This window comes from Eubalaena glacialis, chromosome 9 (genome assembly GCF_028564815.1).
Source record: "Eubalaena glacialis isolate mEubGla1 chromosome 9, mEubGla1.1.hap2.+ XY, whole genome shotgun sequence".
In the NCBI taxonomy this organism is placed as follows: domain Eukaryota; kingdom Metazoa; phylum Chordata; class Mammalia; order Artiodactyla; family Balaenidae; genus Eubalaena; species Eubalaena glacialis.
Window position 1 is genome coordinate 51335224 of NC_083724.1, and position 27165 is coordinate 51362388.

Genomic DNA, 27165 nt, shown 5'->3' on the forward strand with positions numbered 1-27165 from the left:
GCCTTAACTAAAAGTAGAAGAGTCGGGGAAACAGTCCTTTTTTTTTTTTTTTTAACTCCACTGCACATAAGATAAATTATATGACTTTAGGCATAATTTCATCCCCACCCCCCGCCCCCAGTAGCTTCATATAGAATACATCTTTACATGTTTGCTACTCAGATGAGCCACTAGAACACTGTAAGAAAAACAGACTACATGGTGTAAGAGAATTACAAAGAGTTCAAGATTAGTTGCGGATCTCCTAGATTTAACACCCCCCCCCATTTCTCCCCCCACCCCCGCCAACCCCCGGTCACCTCATACTAGTCTTCTCTCTTCATAGCCAGTCTCAAAATGCACTCACTACTGGGTTTATACTATTACCTTCAACTGGATGTCACCAAGTCTGTCCTTTCAACTCTGTCCTCCCACCCAACCCAATATCTACCTGAAGGAACCCACTGCCCAGCCCCCAGCAGCAGTTGCTTCTTGCCTTTTCCTGTTTCTTGCATCCTCCTCCTGGCTCTCCTGGCATGAGACCTTGAAGCCATCCTCACCCATTCCTGGGGTGCCCAGTCATACCAAACCCGTGACACAGGGAAAGAGAGCTGAGTTTAAATGGGAAGACTTGATTTGAATCCCACCTCTGCTGTTTAACACCATGTGACCTTGAACAAGTTACTTGACCCTTCTGAGCCTATTTCTTTATCTGTAAAGCTGCAAGAAGACCACAGTGCAGAGGTGGCTTTAAATAATAAATAAGATAATGTATTTGTAGTCAGTGGATATCATCTCCCTGCCTTCCTTCCATCTCTCCCATCTGTCCTTCTTTTTCCATGCCTAATACCTCTGTAAGAAACCTTCCTTAATCCTCATTTCTTTGCAGGCAAGCACAAGGAGTACTTACAAACTTCTGACCCTCCCCAGCAGCTACAGAAAAGCCCAAGGATGAGTGATTTTGTGGGGAAAATAGGGAGACTGACTGAAGGGTACAGGAACCTAGGGGCTGAAGTGAATGATGGAAACCATCAAAAAGAGAAAGTAGGGTCTCCGGGCCTGCTATAGGGAGCAGAGGAAAGGGGCCCAGCTCAGGTGGTACTCACCAACTGGGGAAGTTCTCCCTTACCATGTTTCACAAATTTTTAATCTCTGCTACTGAATAATTAAAAGCCAAAATTAAAATCACTTGACTGTACCTCCCAAATAACTTGAATACATAGTAATTCTATAAGTACCCTCATTCCTAAGAAATAAAAAACTTTCAACTCCTTATGTGAGGGAAATTCCCTCCTTATTACTGTTGGTAGAAACTGTTCATGTTACATTTCTACTCTGAACCTAGAGTTGTAGGATTCTGGCAGGTCTCTTGCCTGGGAGCAGATAAGCAGTGGCATTGCACAGAATTTAGAACACTGACAGGAGCTGGTTTAAGTCACGAAGGGCTTGGCCATTCATTGGGTTAGGGGATATCAGTCACCTCTGCTCTGCAACTTTCGGAAAGGGACAGAGTCTCTGGAACTTGGTAGGGACTACACAAGGTGTGAAGTGTTGAGATCCAGCAGTCTGTGGCCACTGGCTAGAGAGAAGAAGTTCACATAATCCCACATCCCACCTGCCAACACCAGCCCCCAACCTCCTTAGCATGAACTGTGGCACAACACTGCCCAGGACTGAAGTCCAGCTACACCACTAACTAGCTGTGTGACCTTGGACAAGTCACTTAATGTTTCTTTGCCTCAATTTCATTATCTATAAAGTGGGGCTAATAATAACACTGACCTCATAGGGCTGTTTTAAAAACTAAATCAGAGGCACACACTTTAGGTTGCAAAATAAATGAGTCATGGGTATGAAATGTACAGTATGGGGAATATAGTTAATAACTGTGTAATATCTTTGTATGGTGACATATCATAATTAGACATATTGTGGTGATCATTTTGAAATGTACAGAAATACCAAATCACTATGTTGTATACCAGGAGCTAGCATAGCACTGTAGGTCAGTTATACTTCAAAAACAAACAAACAAACTCATAGGAAAAGAAATCAGATATGTGGTTACCAGAGGTGGGGGTAGAGGGAGGGGGAAATGGATGAAGGTGGTCAAAAGGTCAAACTTCCAGTTATAAGATAAATAAGTACTAGGGATGTAATGTACAACATGATAAATATAATTAACACTGCTGTATGTTACATATGAAAGTTGTTAAGAGAGTATATTCTAAAAGCGCTCATCACAAAAGATTTTTTTTTCTATTTCTTTAATTTTGTATCTATATGAAATGACGGATGTTCATTAAACTTGTGATAATCATTTCATGATGTATGTAAGTCAAATCATTATGCTGTATACATTAAACTTACACAGTGCTGTATGTCAATTATATCTCAATAAAACTGGAGGGGAAAAAAAAGAAATAAACAGGGAAAATTAAAAAAAAAAACCAAATCAGTTTTTACTTGTAAAGCACTTAGCACATGTAATGTCCAGCATAAAATATATGTCATATGTGTGTGTTATTTTCTTTTCCTTGCTAATTAGTTACGTCTTCATTTTTTCCAGAAAGCTCTTCTTGGTTGAACCACCTAGACTTGGCTAGGTTACTTCTGCTCTCTCTCAAATACTTTCTGTTTAATCTCTCAACAGTGGAACCACAGGGCTTCCCTGGTGGTGCAGTGGTTACGAATCCGCCTGCCAATGCAGGAGACACAGGTTCGAGCCCTGGTCCAGGAAGATCCCACATGCCGCCGCAGAGCAACTAAGCCTGTGCGCCACAACTACTGAGGCTGCGCTCTAGAGCCTGCAAGCCACAACTACTGAAACCCGCATGCCTAGAGCCCATGCTTTGCAGCCACCGCAGTGAGAAGCCTGCGCACCGCAATGAAGAGTAACCCCCACTCGCTGCAACTAGAGAAAGCCTGTGCACAGCAACGAAGACCCAACGCAGCCAAAAATAAATAAATAAATAAATTTTTAAAAAAGCAAAAAAAAGTGGAACCACAATGAATTTAAATTATGTATTTAGGCATGTGCAGAGGATAGGGTGGGTCCTCTGGGACATGGAAGGAGAAGATTAATTAAAGGTTAAGAAGGAGTCTGGGGCAGTGTTGGTGGGTTCGGCTTCCACACTGATCCAGGTTTGGCTTCCGCCCCAATCCACCCCAGCAGTGGTCTGCCTGGGTGTCAGACACAGGTTTGCTCCCAGGCAGAGCCTGTTTAGTGATCACAGTGTTGTGGCCGAGCTGGCCACAGAGCCTCAGTGCGGGGGCCCCCCTGGAGGAGCCTCATCCTGCCCCAATGCTGTACTTTTGGCAAACCCAGGAGACACTTCAGAGTTCAAGGCAGAAGACCCTGATGATGTGAGCCCCTGTCTCGCTCTCCTGGGACATCAGTGGGAGATGGCGGAGTGTGCATGACAGCTGCTGTGTTAACATCTCTCTTGGTTCCAGGCAGAATTTCTTATTCTGACTGTATTAGTTTGCAAGGGCTGATGTAACAAAGTACCACAGACTGGTGCCATAAATAACAGAAATCTATTATCTCACAGTTCTGGAGGCTGGAAGTCCAAGATCAAAGTTCTGAGGCCCATGAGGCAGGGCTCTCTACTTGGCTTATAGATGGCCACCTTCTCCCTATGTCTTTACATCATCTTCACTCTGTACGTGTCTGTGTCCAAATTTCCTCTTCTTATAAGGACACAGGTGATACTAGATTAGGGCCCACCCTAATGAATTCAATTTTACTTGATTACTTCTGTTAAGACCTTATCTCCAAATAAGGTCACATTCTGAAGTACTGGGGTTAGGACTTCAACATATGAATTTGGGTGGGGGGGGATACAATTCAATCCATAATGCTACCTAAACTTGGGAAAAAAAAAAAAAAAAAGGAAAGCCCTCATCAAGTGAGATGAAAAAGATAAAAGCCCAGAAGAAGCGAGTTGCCTGGACATGTCCAGCCTGTGATTTGATCCAGCATACATGCTTTATAGCAAATCAGCTGGGAAAAGAAAATGCGTCTTGTTCAAGATGAGCCAATGTCTGATACCGTGAGAAGGATCTGTCCTCTGGAAGCTGAATCCAATAAAATAAAAGAGGAAGAAGTTAAATCCCATATAAAACTATTACGAGCAACTGAGAAAGACTTGGGATCTCCAGACGGCACTCTAGGGCTTGTGTGGGGAGTTAGATCAAGTGTCTGGTGGGACTGATGACTCAAGATCAGCTTCCCCTCACAGACACAGGAAACAAACTTATGGTTACCAAAGGGGAAGCGGGAGTGGGGGGAGGAGAGGGATAAATTAGGAGTTTGGGATTACACTACTATAAAGTATATAAAATAGATAAAAAACAAGGACCCACTGTATAGCACAGGGAACTATACTCAGTATCTTATAATAACCTATAATGGAAAAGAATCTTTAAAAGTATATATACATACATACATGTATATATAAATAACACAACATTGTAAATCAACTATATCTCAATAAAAAAAAAAAATCAGCTTCTCTTGGAGAAGAGAACGGGGTAATAAATTGGAATCAGGGGATGGCAATAATGTTGATGACCGGGCATGAAGATCCAGGAGGAAACTGACTCATGTTCCAAAACCAAGCATGCATCTCACCACCCAAGATGGAGAGAAAAATCAATTTACACCAATGTTGCAGAAGAAGAGAACAGAAAAGCAGACTCAACAGGTCATCTTGGTGATGTCAGATTGAACAAGCCTCGAGTGAAAGTGCAGCCCCAAACCTTCAGGAGACAGGAAATGAGATGATGTGACTCCTTCACAAGAAAGAAATGCAGCCTGTTGGGATACTACCTGTTGAGGCAGAGCAAGAGGTGGAAAGGTCTGAAGCAAACAACAAGCTGAGCTGTGGCTGTGAGGAGCTGGAGACCTTGAAGCTAAGCTGCAATGACCCCGTGTTCTTCTCAAGCCAAATTCTATTCCTTCAGAAGGAGCTTATGATCATTGGCTGAGTGTGGGAGGCTAGACAAAACCTCCTTCTCTCAAGACAGAAGGCTGCAGACGTGAGACAAAAAATAACCATAAGAGCAATGAAACTTGAACCACAGCAATACAGGGAGAAGGCAATATTATTGACTCCCTTTTACAAAGAGAAAACTAAGGCTTAGAGTTGAGAAACCTGCCCTAGATCACACGGCTCCTACGTGGCAGAGCCGATATTCAAGCCCAGGTCTGACTCTTTCCTACTCTGTTCTAGTGCCTTCTTGAATGGACCTCCATGCAACTGAGGATTCAGACAGAACATCTGCTTCCTGATCCCTAGCAGAAGTGCTGCTTCCTCTGAGACAGAAGGATATCTCACCCCTACCCTCTAGCCCCCTCTTGGCTGCAGGCTTTCCTCTTCCCTCACCTCCTCTTTCCCAAATCTGCTATTTCCAGGGGATCCAAATGTGGAGTTTGTGGCAAGAAGACATCCTCTTCCTTCTCCTTCTCCAGGAAGCTCTGTCTCTCCACAACCATCAACAAGCTGCCTTCCCACCTAGGGGTCACTGTCCTCCTTCTCCTCCTCATGGGCTGGGTTTTCCCCTGGACACCCCCATCCAGACAATAAAAGTGAGTTACCTCCTGGGTTTACTGAGCTTCCACATATACATGAGCTTCCCTAATAGTCAAGATCCTGAAACACCACAAGGTTTTTAAAGTCATTTTGTCTTAAATTTTTCTGTAAAATATTTCTAAATTATCTATATTTATTTTTAGTTAAAAAAGGTTTTTCATATAAGTGGTTCTACTTTTTCTCAAATTGTATCTTGACAGTATTATAAATTTTAGGATATGTGTTACCATCATTTAATTATTATCAGTACTTTAGAAACTCTAGTAAAAATATTCAGTTTTAATTTGATGAGTCAGCCCACTATTTCCTAAACAATATATATAATTTTGTGAGCACTTCAGCCACCAGATACATCTGAAATAGCAAAACACTTGCCTCTGCCAATGGTTCTATGTACTACAGTTACAAGGAAAGGTGAAACAAAGTTCCTTGTTGGCCTCAATATATTTCAGTTGACTTCAAAAATCACAGCTCTGTCTCTCTCAGCATTCTATGATGGCCTAGAAGGTAGATATGATGTCGTACTTAACCCTGTATCTGCAGCATCTCTCCTCTCTCAGGAATCAGCGTATGATACATACCCAATAATATTAGGGTTTACTTCCTAAGAGGCAATAGGGTATAATGGTTAAAACCCTGCTCTCTAGAACCAGACTGCCTGGGTTTGAATCCCAGCTTCACATTTAATTAGCTGTGTGACCTGGTCAAGCCTGTATACCTCTCCAGGGCCTCAGTTTCCTCATCTGTATATAGGGGATAAAAATGGCACCTACTTATTAAAGTTGTGTGAAAATTAAATTGAATAAGTATATGCAAAACACTTAGGGTCTTAACCATCTGAGGTGCTATCTAAGTGCTAGCCATGATTATTATTTACTCAGCAAATATTTATTGGCCCAGGTTATTATGGACTAAATGTTTGTGTCCTCCCAAAATGCATCAATCGAATCCCTAATCCCTAGCATGATGGTAATCGGAGGTGGGGTGTTGGGATGTAAATTAGGTTTAGGTTACATCATGAAGGTAGGATCCTCATGATGGGATAAGCGTCCTCATAAGAAGATGGAGAGAGATGGCTCTCTCTCCACACGCATGCACTTAAGAAAGGCCATGTGAGCACACAGTGAGAAGGTTGCCTTTTTCAAGCTAGGAAGACAACCCTCACCCAGAACCGGACCACGCTGGCACCCCGATCTCGGACTTCCAGCCGCCAGAAATGTGAGAAATAAATGTCTGTTGTTTAAGCCCCCCAGGCTGCAGTAATTTGTTATGGAAGCCTGAGCAGAATAAGGTTGGAGATCTAGCCCACAGGTTGTTCAGCTCACCGGGTGCCACTTCCTCAATCAACCCTGAGTTCCTCAACCCCAGTTTTCCATGCTCCCAAGTGGACCACTTCAACCTTCCAAGTGTCCACTTAGATCTCCTGCCCTTTGGCAGCTGAGGTGCTGGTATCCTTTGATCCACCTCTCCATCCCCATCGGGAGGACTCTTGGCTCTCCTGGGGTGGCTCCCTGCCTGACCAGTCCTTCCAGCCTCCAACGCCACCCACGCTCCAGAAGATAACCTCACACTGCCCAGGGCATCAACATTTGGACCGCCCCTTTCTCTCTGTTCCCGCTCCCCTTGCACCTGCTGCTGGGCCAGACTCTGTTGCCCTTGTGTCGCTTCTCTAATTATACCTGTGTACTATCTATCTCCCCCACTAGACTGTAAGCTCTGCTCTGAAGGCAGATGCCTATTTTGCTGACATTGTATCCATTTCCTGTTGGGTTTTCTAAGTCCAACCCGATACTCCATTCATTCATTCACTCCTGGGACAACCACTGAGCTGCTCCCTATCCAACACTCTGATGGATGTTGTACATACAAACAATACGAAACTGTCCCCACCCTCCAGAGCCATCCAGTCGAATGGAGCAACAAGTAACTGCAACCCAGCACGCTGCAGTGGGGAGGCGAGTGACCATGGAACAGGGATGGGACAAAGGAGAGAGGGGACAATCCTGTCCGAGGGGCTTGGCTTGGGAAAGTCTTCACAGAAAATGTAGTTGAGTTAGGTCTTAATAATATGAGTAGGCATTCCTGAGGCGGACAAAAGGAGCTGAGGCATCCCAGGCAGAGGGAAAAATATCCCCAAGAGCCAGAAAAGCAAAACAGCAAAGAATGTTCTCAGATCGGTTAGTAGGGTGAGCTGGCAGAAAGGAAGCCTGCGGTGCACCTATGAGCTCAGGGCTAGAGATGCCTTCTGACCTTAGGCTCTGCACACAGCAGGTGTGGAAGATGCCACCCCCTCCTGCTAACACACCCTTCCTCTTGCCTGGATGTGGCTGAACCATTACATAGTGAACATGTCCTCTGTGCCAGCCACCGAGATAAGTGCTCCCCACAGGCATTACCTTGTTTAATTCTCACAAGGACCTTAAGAGGTGGATGGAAATTCTCCCTGTTTTCAGATGAAGAAACTCAGGCAACAAATGCCTAGGTTAACTTTCCTGGGGCCACACTGGTAAGAAGCAGTGGAGGTGGGATTCCTACCCAGGTTGGTCTGATTACAAAATTCATACTTTCTGACACCCACTAAGCCAGGCTAGGTGCCCTGGGGCCCTTGGTATGTCCCCATCATAATGAAATGGAATTGCCTCTTTACTGATTTGTCTCCCTCTAGGATCCAATGACGGCAGAGACTTTGCTCTGTTGGCCACTGTACCCCTAGCAGCTGCCACAGGGCCTGGCAGAGTATGGCATCAATAGGGCATGCTGAGAATGAATGAACACATGAATGAACAGGGCTTTGAACTCTTTGCCAATGTGCCCTCTCACCCTTCTCTGTCCCTGAAGTGAAGGAGTCCCTATTATCATCCTAAAGCCAAGATCTGAGTGCAAAACCCAAGTTCACTTCCACCCTCTGCCGCTTTCGTCAAAGGGAGAAAAACTCCTACAGAACCAGCCTCTGAAGCTGCATGGACGGACCCCTCCTCCAAGTGCAAGGGCTTCTGCCACCGTCCTTGCTTTCCATCCTCGTCCCCATCTGTGCACAAAAGCGTTAACATCCTTTGAGAGGCCTGCTTACAGGGTTGGCCCTTGAATGGTGTCAGGGAACTTGGGTTTGAGGAATCTTTCACCATTCTCAGGACTGATTAGAGTTGCTCTCTGTCCCTAAACTCTTTACACAAATAATGCGGTTTAGGCTAAACATCTGCTTTCCTTCTGGGAGTCTGAACTTTTGGTACATGCTCCACAGAGGATGCCAACATAATAAGTCCCCAGAAAAAATACCCTGGGTACTGAGTCTTTAATGAACTTCCCTGGCTGGCAACATTTCACACATGTGGTCTATTGGAATTAAGCATGTCCTGTGTAACTCTACTGGGAGAAGATACTTGGAAGCTTGCGCCTGGTTTTCTCAGATTTCGATCGTGTACTCTTTCCATTTGCTGATTTTGCTTTGTGCTCTTTCACTGTAATAATCATAGAGGTGACTATGACTACATGCTAAGCCTGTGAGTCTTCCTAGTGAATCATTGAAACTGGAGGTGACCTTAAGTATCCCGAGACACAATCTCTCCCAGAAGCAGGACTGAGAAATACTTCCTGTCCAGTTCTGACCATTACCAGAGGAATTGCACACCCTGGGCCCACAGGAATGTAAAATTGTGCAACTGGCTGAGTGGAATGGAGGACACAAAGGTGAGTCTAAAGTAGGCGGTGGCTACTCAGCTCCTGAGCTCAGCAGCAAGTCACAGGCAGAGCTGGGCAGGGATAACACCCACTGATACTAAACCCTCTCCCTCTGCTGACGGCAGGTGCCCCCAGATGGTAACACAGAACACTGCGGGGCAGGTTTTGGCCTTGTTCCAAAGCCCAAGAGAAGTGCTTTATATCCTCAGGTACAATGAGGATGCCTTTCAGAAAAATATGAAATAAAATTAGGAGATGTTTGTCTCACGTCTGTGAAACTGCAGGGAGGATGGGACACAGCTCAACTTCACAGGACCCAATAGCAGTGGGCAGCTGCCCTTCCTGGATTTCTTTTCTGTAGCAAACCTTCTGACCTTCACAGCATGGGCTGTCAGCACCCACCCTCAGAATAGGCTTATGCCAAGTTATGCTAAGGAGACTAGACACCTGGTAGCACAGATTTTTTAAGCCATTAAGCTGAGCAGGCAAAGGTGTGAAAGGAAGAAAACTAAAACTCGATGGCCACTACTTGCACAAAGGACTCCTGCTCTGGCTTACAAAGCTCCTCGGGTTCTAGGTTGACTATGATTCATGGTAACAGGCAAGAGGGAGAGGGCCAGTCACGACTCCAGGACTGTGGCCCGAAGGACTAAAGGGACCCCTTATCTTATGAAGGCAAGTCCACCCTTGGCCCTGTCCCCAAGCAGCCCATCCCACTACCTGGTAACGCTGGCCTTCCTAGAAGTGGTGAAAAGGCGTGTCCTCGGTCCCCTGTTTACATGGAGCTGGGGGGCCTCACTGGCCTTTGTCTCCTCAGAACTCTCTCCCCACCTCTCCCCCATCTCAGAGGCTTCTCTTCCAGCCACCCCTCCCCACAGAATCCCTATGTCCCAGTTCCCAGCCCAGCCTGGGTCATCTCTACTTCCTCAGCTCTACTAAGCTCCTGTATACACAGGATGCGTGAGCTCACCTCTAGCCTCGTCCCCTCCCTCACTCTTGCTCCGCTCCTACACTTCCAAATGCCTCCAATCCCCTGGTTCTCTAAGTGAGGCCCCCAGACCAGCAGCATCAGCATCACCTGGGTACTTGTTAGAGATGCAGATTCTCGGGCCCCCACCCCAGACTGACTGACTCAGAAACCAAACTCAGGGGGTCAGTAATGTGTGTCTTAACAAGCTTCTAGGTGATTCAGATACAGCCCAATGTGTTAGGACCACTGAACCACACACTTCCATTTGCCTATTCTAAGGCTGTCTTAATTTTCAAATGGAAGTAATTTTCGTTTTCTAAATCCAGATGATTTCCCTGTTTCTCTTACTGCTCTAGAGATATTTGCCAGTAATACAAGATCCAAACAGTACAACCCAAGTTCAATAGAGTGGGCCTCTAAAATGCCAACAGGTATTTTAAAAATTCAGGATTGATTTGTAACTGTAGAACATGAAGATGATTCTCCATATGGCTCTAGAGAAAAAACACTGCCATGCAGCTTGGGAAAGAACAAAAATGTACAAACTCACACCAAAATGTCCATCAGCCTACCCTCCTGTTGGGAGTACTTGAAAATAAAATCAAGAGTACCCTAATAAAAGATATCAACAATTTATTAATATGATTTGTAAAGTATATTCTTACATATTTTAATAAGTAGAATGCACAGATGTTAACCAACAAAATATCAAACAATATTTTCGTTCAAGTGTTTAAAATATCCACCATTGGGACTTCCCTGGTGGTCAGGTGGCTAAGACTCTGCGCTCCCAATGCAGGGGACCCGGGTTCGATCCCTGGTCAGGGAACTAGGACTCACATGCCGCAACTAAGTGTTCGCATGCCACAACTAAAAGATCCTGCACGGAGCAATGAAGATCCCGCGTGCCGCAACTAAGACCCTGTGCAGTCAAACAAACAAACAAACAAATAAATAATAAAATGTCCACCATCAGCATAAGCATATTTTTTGGTGTATTAACATTTGAGAGGTGCATGATTTTTTAGTGAGCATTAAATCAGCATATAGAATAGTTAAGTCCCTGCCTACTTACTCCCCTTCACCTCCAAGAATCTATGTATTAATTCTTCAGTCAAATCCTTTGGAACATCAGGTACTACATGTACTAGGCCCCAAGGCAAATAAAAAGATGAGCCAAAACCAAAATAAATTTTAAAAGAGCAAAGGGCTCAATTTACATTTTTAGTATTTTTCTAAACCATTGAAACTAGGGAGTTTATTCAAAATTGATTTTCCTCTTCTTCTATCTAGTGTTCCCCTAGAAGAGGATTTAAAAAAAGGTCAGGAAAGAATGGCTTAATAAATAAGCTCATGAAAAAATGTTTAACATCATAAGGCGTCAGAGGAGTGTGAATTAAAACTACTTCACACCAACTAGGATGGCTAAAATAAAAAAGACTGATGAGGATGTGGAGAAATTGAAACTCTCACACATTGCTGATGAGATAGTAAACTGGTGCACCTACTCTGGAAAAGTCTGGCAGTTTCTGAAAATGTTAAATATAGAGTTAGATATGTTTTTCACTTGTAGGTATGTACCCCAAAGAAATGAAAACATATGTCCACATAAAAACATGAATGTTCACAGCAGTATTATTCATAACAGGCAAAAAGTAGAAACAACCCAAATGTCCATCAACAGATGAACAGATAAACAAAATGTGATAAACACAATGGAACATTATTTGGCAATAAAAAGACGAAAGCTCTGATATATGCTGCAATGTAGATAAACCTTGAAAACATTATGCTAAATGAAAGAAGCCAGAAATAGAGGACCACATATTGTATAATTCCATTTATATCAAATATCCAGAATAGGCAAATCTATAGACAGAAAGTAGATTAGTGGTTGCTTAAGGTGGGGGAAGTAGGGGATTAGAAGGTGCCAGCTAAGGGGTGGAAGGGCTTCATGAAGGGGTGGTGTTCTTTTTAGGGCAACAAAAAGATCCTGAAATTGATTCTGGTGACGGTTGCACAACTCTGTGAATATACTCAAAATCAATGAATTGCACACCTTACAGGTGAATTGTATGGCACGTGAATTACATCTCAATAAAACTGTTTTTAAAAGAATGACCTAGAAGCTAGAAGAGAATTAAAAACAAACTCAGTTAAGTAAAATGTGTGAGGTACCTCAGATGTGTGGCTTCTTCTGTCTCCTTTGCATTGTAAATTTCTCCCAAATGAAGGTAAGACATTTTTATTATCATTTTACAATTTACAAGCATTTTTATAAAAAAGGTCTTTTTGAGTCCTTACTATAATCTTAGAGGGAGATAATTATTTCCCTAATTTTACATTTAGGGACACGGTGGCTCCGAGTTTATGAGGTTTATTCCCGCTCAGTCAGCAGGTCAGGGTAAATATCAGTTCTTTTGCATCTGAATTCTGTGCCCTTTCTTCCACACTGTGTAGCATCTTGGGGTGCCTCGTAAATACCATCAGGTTGATATGCAGAGGTGGTACTGCTGACCGGTCTCAGTAAGGAGAATGCCCATGACTTGCTTTTTCTGGGAGCTGGACTAACTATGCTGATGCTACATTCAAGCCACGTACAGTCTAATTGATCACTCATCAGAGGTCTTGTGGTACCATGGAAAGAACACTTTGCTGCTGACTCCTTTGCTCTTTTGGAATTTATTTCAGTTTGGGCTCATTTTTTATTTGCTTCAAAGCCTAGAGCAGCTAGTACCTGATGTTCCAAAAAATTTGAATGAAGAATTAATGAGGGCTTCCCTGGTGGCGCAGTGGTTAAGAATCCGTATGCCAATGCAGGTGACACGGGTTCAATCCCTGGTCCAGGAAGATTCCCACATGCCGCGGAGCAATTAAGCCCATGTACCACAACTACTGAGCCTGCGCTCTAGAGCCCGCAAGCCACAACTACTGAGCCCACGTGCCACAACTACTGAAGCCTGCACGCCTAGAGCCCGGGGCTCCGCAACAAGAGAAGCCACGACAATGAGAAGCCCGCGCACCGCAATGAAGAGTAGACCCCACTCAATGTAACTAGAGAAAGCCCGCGCAAAATACTGAGGACCCAACACAGCCATAAATAAATAAATAAATTTATTTTTTAAAAAAAGAATTAATGAATACATAGTTTCTTGGAGGTGAAAGGGAGTTAGTAGGCAGGGATTTATTATTCTATATGGAAGGACCATGGAAAGGACCATATTCTAGAGTAGGAAGACCCAGGTTGGCTTCAGTCTTCTCATCTGTAATATTATAAAAAAAGAAACACCTCTCTCAAAGTCATTGTAAAGATTTATTGAGAATATATATGAAAATGTCCAATTCAAAATGGGCACTCGACAAAAGTTCATTGATGCTGGATCAAATAGTCTTAATACCTTGATACCTTAGGGAGACCAGTGGGTTTTTCTGGACATTCAGGATTCTGAACCTCAGATCTCAAGAATGAAGACCAACATCAAAAAGTGTTTATCCGATTTGCCAAACTGAAACAATGACTACCTAATTTTAAGGAAGAATTCATCATTAATTTTATTTCATGTTTAATATAAAATTGTGTTCTCTTGTACTTTCAGATTAATTTCTCAACATCTTAGTTTGCATGTGTGTGTGTGTGACTCCCAAACCTAATTATATATCGGAATCACCCAAGGTGTTATTAAACCTACAGATTCCAATGCAGGGAGTCTCACTCAGAGAAGGTCTGGAGTAGTTGGAGAGGTTCCATTTTCATTAAACTCCCCAAGTGATTCTCCAGGCGTCACTGAATTACTGATAAATCCATTCACTGAACACTTTCTAGGAATTTTTTTCTCCTGTATGGACTACAAAATCGCATTTGTTCACCAAGTAAAACACTGAACTATATTGCTATTTCGGAAGAGAACATAGTGGAGGAGGGGAAACATTTTCTCTTTGCCTTACCATAATTAAAAAATAATAATAATAACATTCTGAAATTCTGTGAATGCAAGAATCTCCTGAAAAAGGAGAGTTTTCTGCCAAATCTTGCCTATCTGAATTATCTTCATTCATCATTTCAAAGGGACTTTTCAATCAAAGGGAGCTCTAAGTTCCTTCCTACAAGGTGATAGCCTCATTCTAATGAAAGTCATAAGACAAGAAAAGTCAAGGGTCTTAGAGAAAAAAGAATTTGGGAAGAATTTTAAGGATCTGCCACTATTCAGCTACTTATTAAATCTTCCCAATATCTCTGATCACTTATGTATTCTGAACCACATTCTTGATCTATAACAATGCCTTTGTTAGATCATGAATGAAACCATTTTTATTAGCTTGCCAATTCACATTTCTGTTCTCACTGAAAAGCATGTCCTCAAACCACAACCTGGATAATTTTGAGCAGATGCAAGCAGATTACTTTCAGTATTACAAAGCTTTCTATAAATTAGGAGTTTGGGATTAACAGATACACACTACTATCTACAAAATAAATAAACAACAAAGACCTACTGTATGGCACAGTGAACTGTATTCAATGTCTGGTAATAACCTATAATGGGAAAGAATCTTAAGAATATACATATGTGTGTAAGTGAATCATCACTTTGCTGTACACCTGAAATTAATGCATTGTAAATCAACTATACTTCAATTGAAACAACAACAACAAAGCTTTTCTAAATTATACAAACATTTTTACAACCAGAAATAATGTTCTTGGACCATTAGACTCACTTAACATTAAAGCAGTAACAAAATAGTTTGGGGTCTTTTAGAAAATTATTTCAAATCTTTCTGACTTCCTCCTATATATACGCCAAGCAACAACACTTTTTCTTAAGCTTTCTTTCAACTACTTTCAACAATGAGTTTGGATCAGTATTAAAAAACAAAAACAAAATGCTAAACTCAATGTAAACACGACCCCTAAAATAAAGCCAGTTAAAAGAAGCACAGAGGGCTTCCCTGGTGGCGCAGTGGTTGAGAATCTGCCTGCCAATGCAGGGGACACGGGTTCGAGCCCTGGTCTGGGAGGATCCCACATGTCACGGAGCAACTAGGCCTATGAGCCACAACTACTGAGCCTGCGCGTCTGGAGCCTGTGCTCCGCAACAAGAGAGGCCGCGATAGTGAGAGGCCCGCGCACCGCGATGAAGAGTGGCCCCCGCTCGCCGCAACTAGAGAAAGCCCTCGCACAGAAACGAAGACCCAACACAGCCAAAAATAAATATATAAATAAATAAAAATTAAAAAAAAAAAGAAGCACAGAGATTTTACCAGTCATCTGCACCTAGTTAATTAGTGCAGTTTGAGCCCTGGGTAGTTCCATTCCTTTCCAACCAAACCAAAGAGGAAGCCCTCATAGTCTCAGGTTGTCTCCATTAAAAGAAAGCACATGCACTTTAAGAATGTGGAGTTAAAATGCCAAGTTCACCAGGCCAGTGACCCAGGAATTTCCAAACGTTTATTCATATTCTGAGGAGATGATTTTACTTTTACTTTACATTCCTGTTCAACCTTTTCTGTACCCTACAGAAAATGTCATTAACAGTATCCGGAAGCTCAGGGGCTGGGAAGAGCGGGGAATAGGGTATTCTTTAATGGGTACAGTTTCTGTTTGGGATGATGAAAAAGTTCTGGAAAAGGATAGTGGTGATGGTTGCACAACATTGTGACCGTACTTAACGCCACTGAATTGTACTCTTAAAAATGGTGGTTAGGACTCTGCGCTTTTATTACTGAGGGCCTGGGTTCAATCCCTGGTGGGGGAAATAAGATCCCACAAGACGCCTAGAGGGGCAGGAAAAAAAGAAAAAAAAGAAAAAAAAAATGGTTAAAATGACAAATTTTATGTTGTGTGTATTTTATCACAATAATAACGATGAAAGAATAAAAGTACCTAGAAACAAAAAACCCACAGGCTTAAGGAGCCTGCCACCTGGGGTGGAGGTGCTGTGACCCATAAAGCTGTAGTGTGTTTGTCCTGGTCTGGCAAAACGAAGGTTCAAATGTAGGACTGGACGGACATGTAGGGAAATGTAAATCACTTCTTTAAACTGGACAAAAAACTTCACCCCCAACATAACCCTCTGCCAGTGCTTCTCAAGCCGTAATATGCAAAGGGTCCCCTGGGGACCTTGATTGAGCAGTCCTGGGTAGGTCTGAAGTCCTGTATTTTTAACAGGCCCCCAGGTGATACCGCTGTTGCTGGACCGTGAACCTCACTCAAAGCCGCAAGGCCCCAGCGCGCTTGACGTAAAGACAGTCACCTTATCAATCTAACCCTTTAGAACCACGGTCCCCTCACCGGGAAACGCGGAGGGTTGATCATGTGTTTCAGAAGAATTGGCTAAGGACTTAACTGACCTACCAACCACAGTTTGTAAAAGTGCGCTGAGAAACTTGGATGGAAGGCCTGACTGAATGGGGCCTTCTAAGAGAACCCACTCACCTCCCAGCCGCAGCTGATAAGGATAATTGACGGCGGCAGTTTCGCAGAAAGCCCTCAAGCCGACTTCAAAACAGTCTTGGAAACACCCTTCTCAAGCTCGAAGAATGCCTGGAATTCAGTGGCCTTTATCCAACATAAAGATGTCCAACTCAGTTTTGACTGAGTTCCCTATAGAAGAACCTCACAATGCAGCCCCCGAAGACTGACAACACCCAGCATGTTGACAAGCTCGGCCCCTCCCTTACAAATGGGTCAGAAAGTACAAAAAAAAAAAAAAAAAAGTTCTCCCAAACTCTGCCGAGCTGGGAGCACAGATCTCGGCTCCCGGGCTGCGTGCGCTGACAAGCATCTCCGGGGCTCTCAGGTGTGCGCACTTTTCAGGCTCCGCGGCTGAAACTCCGCTGGCAGCCCAGGCAGCGCCCACCTGCTCTCAACCAGCCAGCGTCTCCCTCGGCCCGCGTAAATTCAAGGCCCCAGATCCTGCCCGCTCCAGATACTGCAAACGCTGACTGCGCCAACAGAAACTCAGAGGCCCTTTTCATCTGGTTCAAGAGAAGCTCAACAGAAAGTGAAACAGCTCCCATCCCTTGGGGGAGAAGGCTCCAGGCCAGGTAGGAAAAAGAAGGTGGCTCCCAGTCACCTGTAGCTGCCCCAGCTGCGCGCCCAAACCCACTTCCAGATGAGTCCCCAAGAGAAACCCCGTGACGGTCATCCCGGAGGGGGGTATGGGGAGGCAAAAGTCAGTTAAGCATCCCCAGAAATGGAAAATAATCAATGCCCAATAAAGTCCAGCCCGAATCCACAGGGGCATGGGGTGACAGAGCATTTACTCACGCTGCCCCCCACCTCCGCCCCCATGACGGATCCAGGGCGCAAGCGCCCCGCCGCAGCCCGCAAAGCCCTCCCCCGCCAGAGTCGGGACCGGAGGGAGATATCCCGGGCGCTGCCGGAGCGCGGAGGCTGCGCCTGGGGCGGCTCTTCTCGGGCCTCGCGGAGGGCAGCGCCGGGACGCCCGCGGACGCTCAGTGGCCGGGGAGGGACAGGGAGGACGGTACTCGCCTGGAGGCGGGTGGCGGCCGCAGTCGGCGGAGTCGGGGGCAGGGCGAAGGCGGCTCTGACGGGCGCCTGGGAGCCTCCGACGCGGCGCCGGCTGCTGGGCCGGTGTCCACTGCGCTCCCCGAGCGCGTCGCCGGCGGCGCCTCGCGGAGCCGGAGTGCTGGAGGCGGCCCAGGGAGTGGGCGGGCGCGAGTGGCCTCGGCCGCTGCTCCTGTGTATTATTGTGACTCAAGCTATTTCCTGTTTGGAGGTTTGGGAGAAAGAAAAAAAAAAAAAAATCCAGGGTGGGGGCAGGGGGATCGGGGCGGCGGTGAGCCAGAGAGCGGCGGCCTGGAGGGGACGAGGGTGGGCAGCGGCTGTCACCTGCTTCCTTCGAGCCCCCGAGGGTGCCTAGCGCGCGAGCCGGCGGAGAAATGCAGTTTATTGCAGCGCTACTTTGGGGTACTGGCAAGGACGGAGGGTGGCTCACACACGCCACCCAGCGTTGGGGTAGGGGCTGCGGCCGCAGGGACCGCTTGGTCACTCCAGCCCGCGCGCCCACTCCCCTGCCTCTTTCCTTCTCTGCAAAACTGCCGCTGAGCTTTCTTCTCCCCGCCCCCCACCCAACCAAGGGCGAGCGGAATTCGCTTTGCTGCCTTCTTTCTTCGTGACCTGGTCGGCTTTTCGATCCCTTCCAGGGGTGTGAGCTAGGAAGGGGTGAGCGTCGCTCCCCTTTCAAAAACTACGGGAGGATCGTTGTGGACCCTTGTGGGTGTTTGATTGGTGGTATTGACGGGGGGGGGGCGGGGGGATGGGAAGGCAGGTTAATTATTTTGGTGGAAAGTTAACTTATATGATCAGCTTCCGTTCCCCTCCTCCACCAACCTCACCCTTAGCCGGATCACAGGGTCTGAGGCCCCAATCCGGAAATACCGGTTCCTCCCGCTGGGACAATAGGTGAGGGCGGGAGCGTTAACCCGAGGGCTGGCTTAGTCACCACGGGAATCTCTGCTCCGCTGGGAGGGCAGAATCCTCCTAGTGCCCAAGCCTGCAACTGGCAAGCAGGTGCCGCTTCCATTTAGTCTTGTTAAAAATCCTGGGAAGGTTATGGGGACTTACTGTTTAATGGGTGCAGAGTTTCCATTTGGGATGATGAAAAAGTTGTAGAGATGGATGGTGGTGTTGGTTGCACAACTATGTGAATGTACTTAATGCCACTGAATAGTGTGCTTAAAAATGGTTTGAATGGTCAATTTTATGTTGTGTATTTTACCACCAAAAAAAAAAATCCTGGGAAGATCATACCCTCATTCACTCAAGACAGCTTTGCTTATGATTGCCAAGCCCCCCTTCCCTCTTCCCTTACACAAACGTTTGCCAGAAGTAATGGAATAAGTAAAACTGAAGTTCATTTAGTTTAGACTTTGGGGGGTACCTATCAACAAGTTGTTCCAAGAAGTGAGTAGATTGAGCCTAGAGGACAGTACAATTTTTAAAAAGAGGAACAGTAGTTTGTCAGAAACATAGTGCTGGCAAGATGAATAAAGGTGTAAATAGTGTCTTACTGCTTATCTAAGAAAGCAGGAACACATACATACATTTGCTTATGTATTTTTTAAATGGAAAGATAAATTATTAAATAAAATGGCTACTTATTTGGGAGAGATGGAACAAGGTGGAAGGTACAAGGATAGAGGCTAGACTTCTCTGACTATATCTTATTTTGTAGATTTGACTTCGGAATGATGTAAATTTTACATAATTATGAAAAATTAAATCAAAAATTTAAAAAGCAAAATGCAACTAATGAATGTAGGTATCAAGTTGGTGGCTTAACCATGTAAAGGGAAATTATGTGAGGTGACTTTAAAACACAATTATTTGACTCTACATCCCTTAGGAATATACCCTAAGGATGAAAAGAATGTTAAAAAACAAAACATAAACTGCTTTTCAGTAATCACAATGTTATTAGTAATTTATGTTAGTGTTCTTAAGAATCAATGTTTTTCAGAATAAAAGAGATAAATACAAAATCAAAGTTAAGCAATATTAAATTTGAATTAGAATTATCATTTAGAACTCATGATATACTTTACTTAAAAAATGTTTTTCCAAGGCCTTTTACTCCAAATGTCCACCAAACAGTGACCAACCTAGTAGGAATAAGCACTCTTAGATCCCAGATTGTAGTCTCTAAATAGCATTTTTCGCTAAACGGAACTAGACCTACTTGGAGAAGTGATTTATTTTAGGTTAAAGGTAAGAAGTACCCAAAATAAGACTGGAGCATCTTGTCAATTCAGAAAGCAAGGAAGCTATCAAAAACTAATAGGTTCACATGAAATGGAAACGGAAGCCAACCTGTAGAAGCACCCACTGGCTAAAGTGGGATAAATTTGAGCATCAGTAAGAAAAATAACTGCAATGAATTCAGACATATCAAATATGTTTATCTCCATGATTCACAATACTTAAAAATGGGGTAAAAAACCCTGATTGGTTACCTTTGCAGATGCAGTAAAACTAATTCATTATTTTGAAAGCTGGTAAATTGCAAGAGAGAATTACACATTTTACCTGCCTCTTCTGGACTGTATCTAACACTTCATATGTACCACTTCAGATCTTCTTTGCCTCACCTGTCTCTTATTGCAGCCACTGCTGCAGCAGTAAGTTCTACGTGGGCTCTTTCCACCTTCATACAGGAACAACCCAAATAACCTCATCTCCTACCTTCCACCCCAGCACTTCCCTGTTAATGCCAGTGTGGGGATCCATGGAAACTATCTAGGTGCCTATGCATAAACCACCCTGAAGGGTGGGTGAGTTAATGTTTCGTGGTCTAACCTAAGACCAGTGGGGGATAGAAGCTGATAAATAAATATTCCTTCCTTTTCTCCCAGGACGAACTGTCCTGAAACTCAGTCTATATCACTTCTCAGAACTCAAGTCACAAAGAATCAACCAATCACGTGCTTGAAGCCACAGCCTACCGGGCTTGAATTGGCTCTCTCGGCTTCCCCCACCCCTCACTTCTTTCCCTAGGACCATGCTTCCAGTAAAGCCCATGTCTCAAGAACTCTGCTTCCTGGGAAACCCAAGCTAAGACCCGTACAAACTGTATCTCAGGGTAACTAAATAGTTGATGAGGAAATTATTCTAGCAAATAAATAAGAATATCAGCATTTTCCAAAACCCTATAAAATAATGGATCAAGGCAATGGTCATCAATGGCCACTAATCTCATAGAAAAGATCACCAGACATTATGTGCAATATGATAGAAATACACAACACTGCAAATGACACATTCTTGCCAAAAAAGAGCAAACCTGAATCTGATCAAGCTTCTAGATCCAACTACCAGTTTAGAGGAACTACTGGAATAGAGGAATGTGTTAACACTACTAGGGGGCATGATCAACAAAATCCAGAATGTGAAAAACTCAAAAAGACAAATGACCCAGTTTCCTCAAAAAGTAGCAAGGCATTAAAAATGATGGGAGAAGAAATGTATAGATTAAAAGACTTAAGTGATACCAGTAAAATACAACATGTATTTCTTGTTTGGGTCCTGATTCAAAATGGTGAGATATTTGGGGAAACTTGATAGTCCCTAAGTTAGTAAAATTTTAGGGAAAATTTTTAAATATTTTAATCACATGCCACTGATTTAATCTACTGTATGGAGTTGGTGTTGCTACTACATGTGTTTGGGTGCCATACACACACACACATACACACACACACATATACAGACACACACAAAATAAAACACCTGTTTAATTTCTTTCTGTATCTGAAATGAAATGAACATTTCAGAGAAGACTTGGATTCTGGATTTTCTTTGAATGTGTTCAGGTAGAAAGAAAGGGACTCTGGCTGGCACAGCTGGTAACTGACATTCTTTTTGTCTTTCCCACCCACTCTTTTCGTTCTGGTTATGGGCTGTATGTATGCCTTTGTCTGTGCTTTCCTGTAATTGGCAAAACAGCATTTTCAGCATATTCGGTAATAAATATTTCCACTCTGAAGACTCAACACTGCAAAATCTGCTCTTAGAAATAAAAAGAGACACTTCCATGGACCACAGGGACAGTACTCTGAAAAACAGGACAAGAACTCTGGGTTCTGACTCAGAGCTCAGCAGAGGTTCCCTTCCCACCACTGACACCAAGTCAGTCCCACAGAAACCGTCTTGCCTTCCCGGGAGACAAAGCCCTATTCTGCTGCCTCTAGTGACAGGCAGCTCTTGTGTTCTGTGTCCTGAGGTTCTGAAATCAATACTGTGCTTCACCTGCGGACTGGACAGACAGGATGGGGAAAGGGTCAAATCACTGTCTAAAGTGGGGCACTTGCCTTGGTGAGATAGGTGTTTTCTTTATGGGCAATAGGTGCATTATCGAGCCCCAGAAAGAGCCTTGTTTCTAGTTTTGACTTTGCTACTTGCTGCCTGTGTGATCCTGAGTTTTGCACTTTTTTCCAGTTTTATTGAGAAATAATCATCATACATGACTGTATAAGTTTAAGGCATACAGCATGATGGTTTCATTTACACATATTGGGAAATGATTACCACAATAGGTTCAGCTAAAATCCATTATCTTGGATATTGATATCCATCGTGAATATTGATACAATAAAAGGAAAAGGGAAAAAAAGTGTTCTCCTTGTGATGAGAACTCTTAGGATTTAACCTTTTAACAACTTTTCTGTATATCATACAGCAGTGTTAGCTATAGTTAGCATGTTGTATATTACATCCCTAGTATTTATTTATGCTATAATATTTATCTTATAATATCTTATAATAATATAACTGGAAGTTACCTTTTGGCCATCTTCCTCCAATTCCCTCTGCAATGCTCCACCCCCCAGGCTGCAAATTTATATTTAATTTCCTTGAGTCTCAACTTCAGTCTTTCACTCTTTAACCTGGCAATTCCATTTCTAGGTATCTAGGTATCTACCCCCCAAAACAAATATTTACACACATATTGAAAGAAATATATTTAAGAATGCTTATTCCTCTGTGTTAGAATAGCAAAAAATTAAAATTAAATGCCACTAAGAGAATGGCTAGATAAACAATGGTACATCTGGATGATGTGCTAAATGTATTTTGGTGCCTTTCAGGGTAGTTTTTTGTATGAACTAATCAGAGGTTTGCTTTGGTTCCAAAATGAGTATTCAATTAATTAAAGTTACAGATCCCAAACCCTAGTTCTTCTTTAGGCTTTAATTTTACACATTTTTATTATTCTATTTTGTAAGTCTAGCTTTTATTTTCACCTACAAAATTTTATTATGTTATATTTGATACATACAAAATAATATAAGTACCATCTATGTAAGCTTGGGAGCATATAATAAAATGAATACAGGGATCCACCACACTATTAATCAATAGAACATTACCTGGACTTCCCTGGTGCTGCAGTGGTTAAGAATCTGCCTGCCAATGCAGGGGACACGGGTTCAAGCCTTGCTCCGGGAAGATCCCACATGCCACGGAGCAACTAAGCCCGTGAGCCACAACTACTGAACCTGCACTCTAGAGCCCGTGAGCCGCAACTACTGAGCCTGTGCTCTAGAGCCCATGAGCCACAACTACTGAACCCACGTGCCACAACTACTGAAACCCATGCACCTAGAGCCCGTGCTCTGCAACAAGAGAAGCCACCACAATGAGAAGCCCGCACACTGCAACAAAGAGTAGCTCCCGCTCTACGCAACTAGAGAAAGTCCGTGCACAGTAACAAAGACCCAATGCAGCCAAAAAATTTAAAAATTTAAGAAAAAGAGATAGATCATTACCAGTGCTTTTGATTATGCCATATGCTTGCAAATCCTACTCACCCCCCCATCCATTTCAAGGTAATCACTATCCTAATTTATGCATTCATGAAAAATTTTTTTTTTACCAAGACATGTACATCTTCCTAAACAATATATTGTTTGGATTTGCTAGTTTTTGAGCTTTATAAGAATAGAGTCACACTGTATGTAGTCTTCTGCAACCAGCTGTTTTTCACTGCAAATTATATTTCTAAGATTTATTCAGCTTCTTGAGTATAGCTATATTTCATCCAATTTTATTCCTGTATAATATTCCATTTCTATATTTGATTTTAAGTTTTCCTTTGCATAAAAGGATGCCCACCCTCTAGGCAGATGATTACTTTCTTAGTGAACTTTAAGGAAAAGATTTCAGACCATTTCAGACCATCAGAATTTGCAGGCAAGAAGAGTGACTCTTCTTTTCACTCATCAAGGAAATACATATATCATCCCCTGTCTTTGGGGATAAATACATATATCATCCCATACTTTGCCTAAGTATGTCAGAGATGCATAGCTACCAGAAAAATGCATCTGGGTGGAACTCACTAAACATCATTTATACTTATGCCAGTCACTCCAGAATTTCAAGAAAGGGTAGCCTTCTAGCCCACATCCCTAGACTTACTAATTCTTCCTTCTACTCATAGAAATGTGCACCTTCCACCCACTTGAGAAGGTTTTATATTTCTTTGGCTCTTACAATTTGCAAATGTCTTTTCTTCCTAATTCTTAAGACCTTGGGACTTAATGAATCCTGCTTCTTTCCATATAACTCTCAACTTAGAACCACACAACTCTAGCAGATATTAAAATGACAGCCAGTGAAAGTGGTAAGAGTTGTTGAATCTAGTGGAGTGTTTGTGTGTGTTTCCTATACTAGTCTTTCCACTATTTTGTATGTTTGATTTTTTTCCTGTATAAAAATTGAGGGAAGGGGATTGAATTGAATTCTGATGTTTTTCTTGGCTTTGTCTGATTTGGGGGTCACAACTTTTTAAGCTGTTTCTGCTGACCGACTCTGAGGAGCGCTCTCCATCAGTTAAAAGCAGTGAGCTAATCTATATGAACCAATATGCGAAGTTCTTCAAGACACATTGCTAAAAAAAAAAAAAGGGCAAGTCACAGAACAATACATATGGTATGAACCTGTTTATGCAATAAATACATGCATATCTATATGCAAATGAGTAGAAAAAGGGCTGGAAGAATGCTCTGCATCTTGGCAACGGTGGTTAACTGGAAAAGTGAGTGGGAGAAGCTGTGATTTAGGGGGAGAGGTGAATGGTGGTGAAGACAGACCTGAATTTTGGGGGTACTGTTTTGAATTTAATTAAAAGCAAAAGTAAAATGAATGCATGGGGTGGCCTAGAAGACCTGCCAGCCATCTTCCGACTGACAGTTGCAGTGATCCTAGGGGGATGGAGCACAGCTGTCTTGAGTGGGACTTGGTGGGAGGTCGTGGTCATGGGGCTCTAGTGCTCTCTGAAGATTGAATAAGGTCAGCTGCAGCTCCGAGAAACAGGCCATGATTGCATGGGTCAAAGGACTGCTAAGTGCTCTTTCAACAGTCCTTACCCTGGCCTCATCCCCAGACACACCTGAGAGCAGGGTTGCTCCTGGGCCAAGGCCCTCCTCCATGGGGCCACAGCAGGCAGCAGCCCCACCTTCTCCCTGGGCAAAGGCAGGAATGGGGCAGGTAAACACCCCACGTGTGGCTGCCCATCACAGTGTTGAGAAGCAAGTCAAGAGCCATGCTCAGCAATCACTGGGTTGAAGATTACTTTGATCTCCGTTAACACCCTTTGTAGTCACTCTACTTTGACATGACATCTTAAGTCATCCAATTTATGATTCTCTGTTTAGAGCCAGGAGGTACCTCTAGATTCATAGTTCCTATGGCCAAAGCTTTGGATGTTTTTCTAAGAAAATATCAGTTCAAGTAAGTGGCACACTGCCTGCTTTATGACATTCAACAATGTTAATTATTTGGACTTTGACAAACAGCTCATAAAAATATAGTACTTTGTCTTGATTACTTGTTAGTCCAAAGATCACTGTAGTTTTAGTTAAGCTTCTGGTGAATATTAATTTTAAATATGCATGAAAAGCATACTTTCCCTGGTGCTGGAATTTCCAGGGAGATAGAAATATATATAGATATGGATAAATTCATTGAACAACTTAGTAGAAAAACAAGGATGTGATTATTTATAGTGTCTCGTGTAAAAATCATTTTTCTCACTATGATGCTCAAAAAGCTCAAAACAAACTAATAGTTTTGTAATAATTACAACTGGTATTTACATGTATAGATCAATCGTAGAAGTTAGAGGCTGAGATACAGTTGAATTGCACCTGTGCTTATTATGCATCGGGTAATAGGGGTATTAGGGACATGACCAAAATTATGGGCTCACATTTTAATGAGTATTTATTTGGCATAGAATGCCTGTGACACTAAACTGATGTTATATAAGCATGTTAATTGATTGAGGGATTCTTCTGCTTAAGTCAATAGCCACAATTTAAAAGCACAACAAAAACCCGGGGCAGGTGAGGGTGTGTTGACCCTGCTGCATTGCTATTACCTCTGTAAACCGCTCCAGCTGTTTTAAAAAGTATTTTCAGAAAACGCATAAAGATTTTTTTTTTTTAAAGAGGTTTCTTTTTTTCTTTAAATTTGGCCACTGGGTGTCAATCTTTTTTTATTATTTATTTATTTTTATTTATGGCTGTGTTGGGTCTTCGTTTCTGTGCGAGGGCTTTCTCTAGTTGCGGCGAGCGGGGGCCACTCTTCATCGCGGTGCGCGGGCCTCTCACTATCGCGGCCTCTCTTGTTGCGGAGCACAGGCTCCAGACGCGCAGGCTCAGTAGTTGTGGCTCACGGGCCCAGCCGCTCCGCGGCATGTGGGATCTTCCCAGACCAGGGCTCGAACCCGTGTCCCCTGCATTGGCAGGCAGATTCTCAACCACTGCGCCACCAGGGAAGCCCACGCATAAAGATTTGTAAAAAAATCATTGACCCTGTGATTTTACACTGGGACCCGTATCTTAAGCCAATAGTACAAATGCAGAGAAAACTATATGCACAAAATTTTTCATCAACATATTATTCATAAGAGCAAAAAATGAAAACAACAGAAATATCCAATAATTATGGGAAAGTAGGGTAAATTAAGGGATATCCCCTAAAAGGAACACTATGTGGGTATATGTATATTAAGTATGAAGAGTATGTAGCAATATTTATTCAGCCAACAAATATTTATTGAGCCAGCTTTACTATACTGTGCTAAGCACAAGTGATACAATGATGAACAAAAAAATGGGGAAAGTGTTGTCCTCATGGAGCTTGTGGATAACACTTACAATATAATATTCAGTGTAGATGACTGACTACAAAATTCACATACTAGGAGTACCCCAACACAAAAATGAAATGCATAGGCAAAAGGACAGAAACAAAATAAACGAAAATACAAACTTTGTGGTGTTTTGGGAGATAGTAATGGCACAGATGATTTTCCCCCTTCTTCATCATTTTACAGACTGTATTGAGTATTTTTTTAATTTCAAATATTGTGAGATATATAGAAACATCAAGAGCTACTTTTGTTAGCTGAA

The 27165-nt window shown here is 43.1% G+C and overlaps 1 protein-coding gene and 1 long non-coding RNA gene across 2 annotated transcripts in view; one reads left to right on the forward strand and one right to left on the reverse strand.

The window, feature by feature from the left end:
• The window catches only part of TJP2 (tight junction protein 2), a 134267-nt gene extending 116338 nt beyond the window's left edge, over positions 1 to 17929 (reverse strand). Inside the window, exon 1 of the mRNA XM_061200357.1 lies at positions 17720 to 17929. The gene's annotated coding sequence lies outside the window, so the exon portion shown is untranslated. The remainder of the gene's footprint in view (positions 1 to 17719) is intronic.
• Positions 16985 to 27165, forward strand: part of LOC133097916 (uncharacterized) — a 117535-nt gene continuing 107354 nt past the window's right edge. The window contains exon 1 of the long non-coding RNA XR_009702084.1: positions 16985 to 17271. This is a non-coding gene — a long non-coding RNA (uncharacterized LOC133097916). The remainder of the gene's footprint in view (positions 17272 to 27165) is intronic.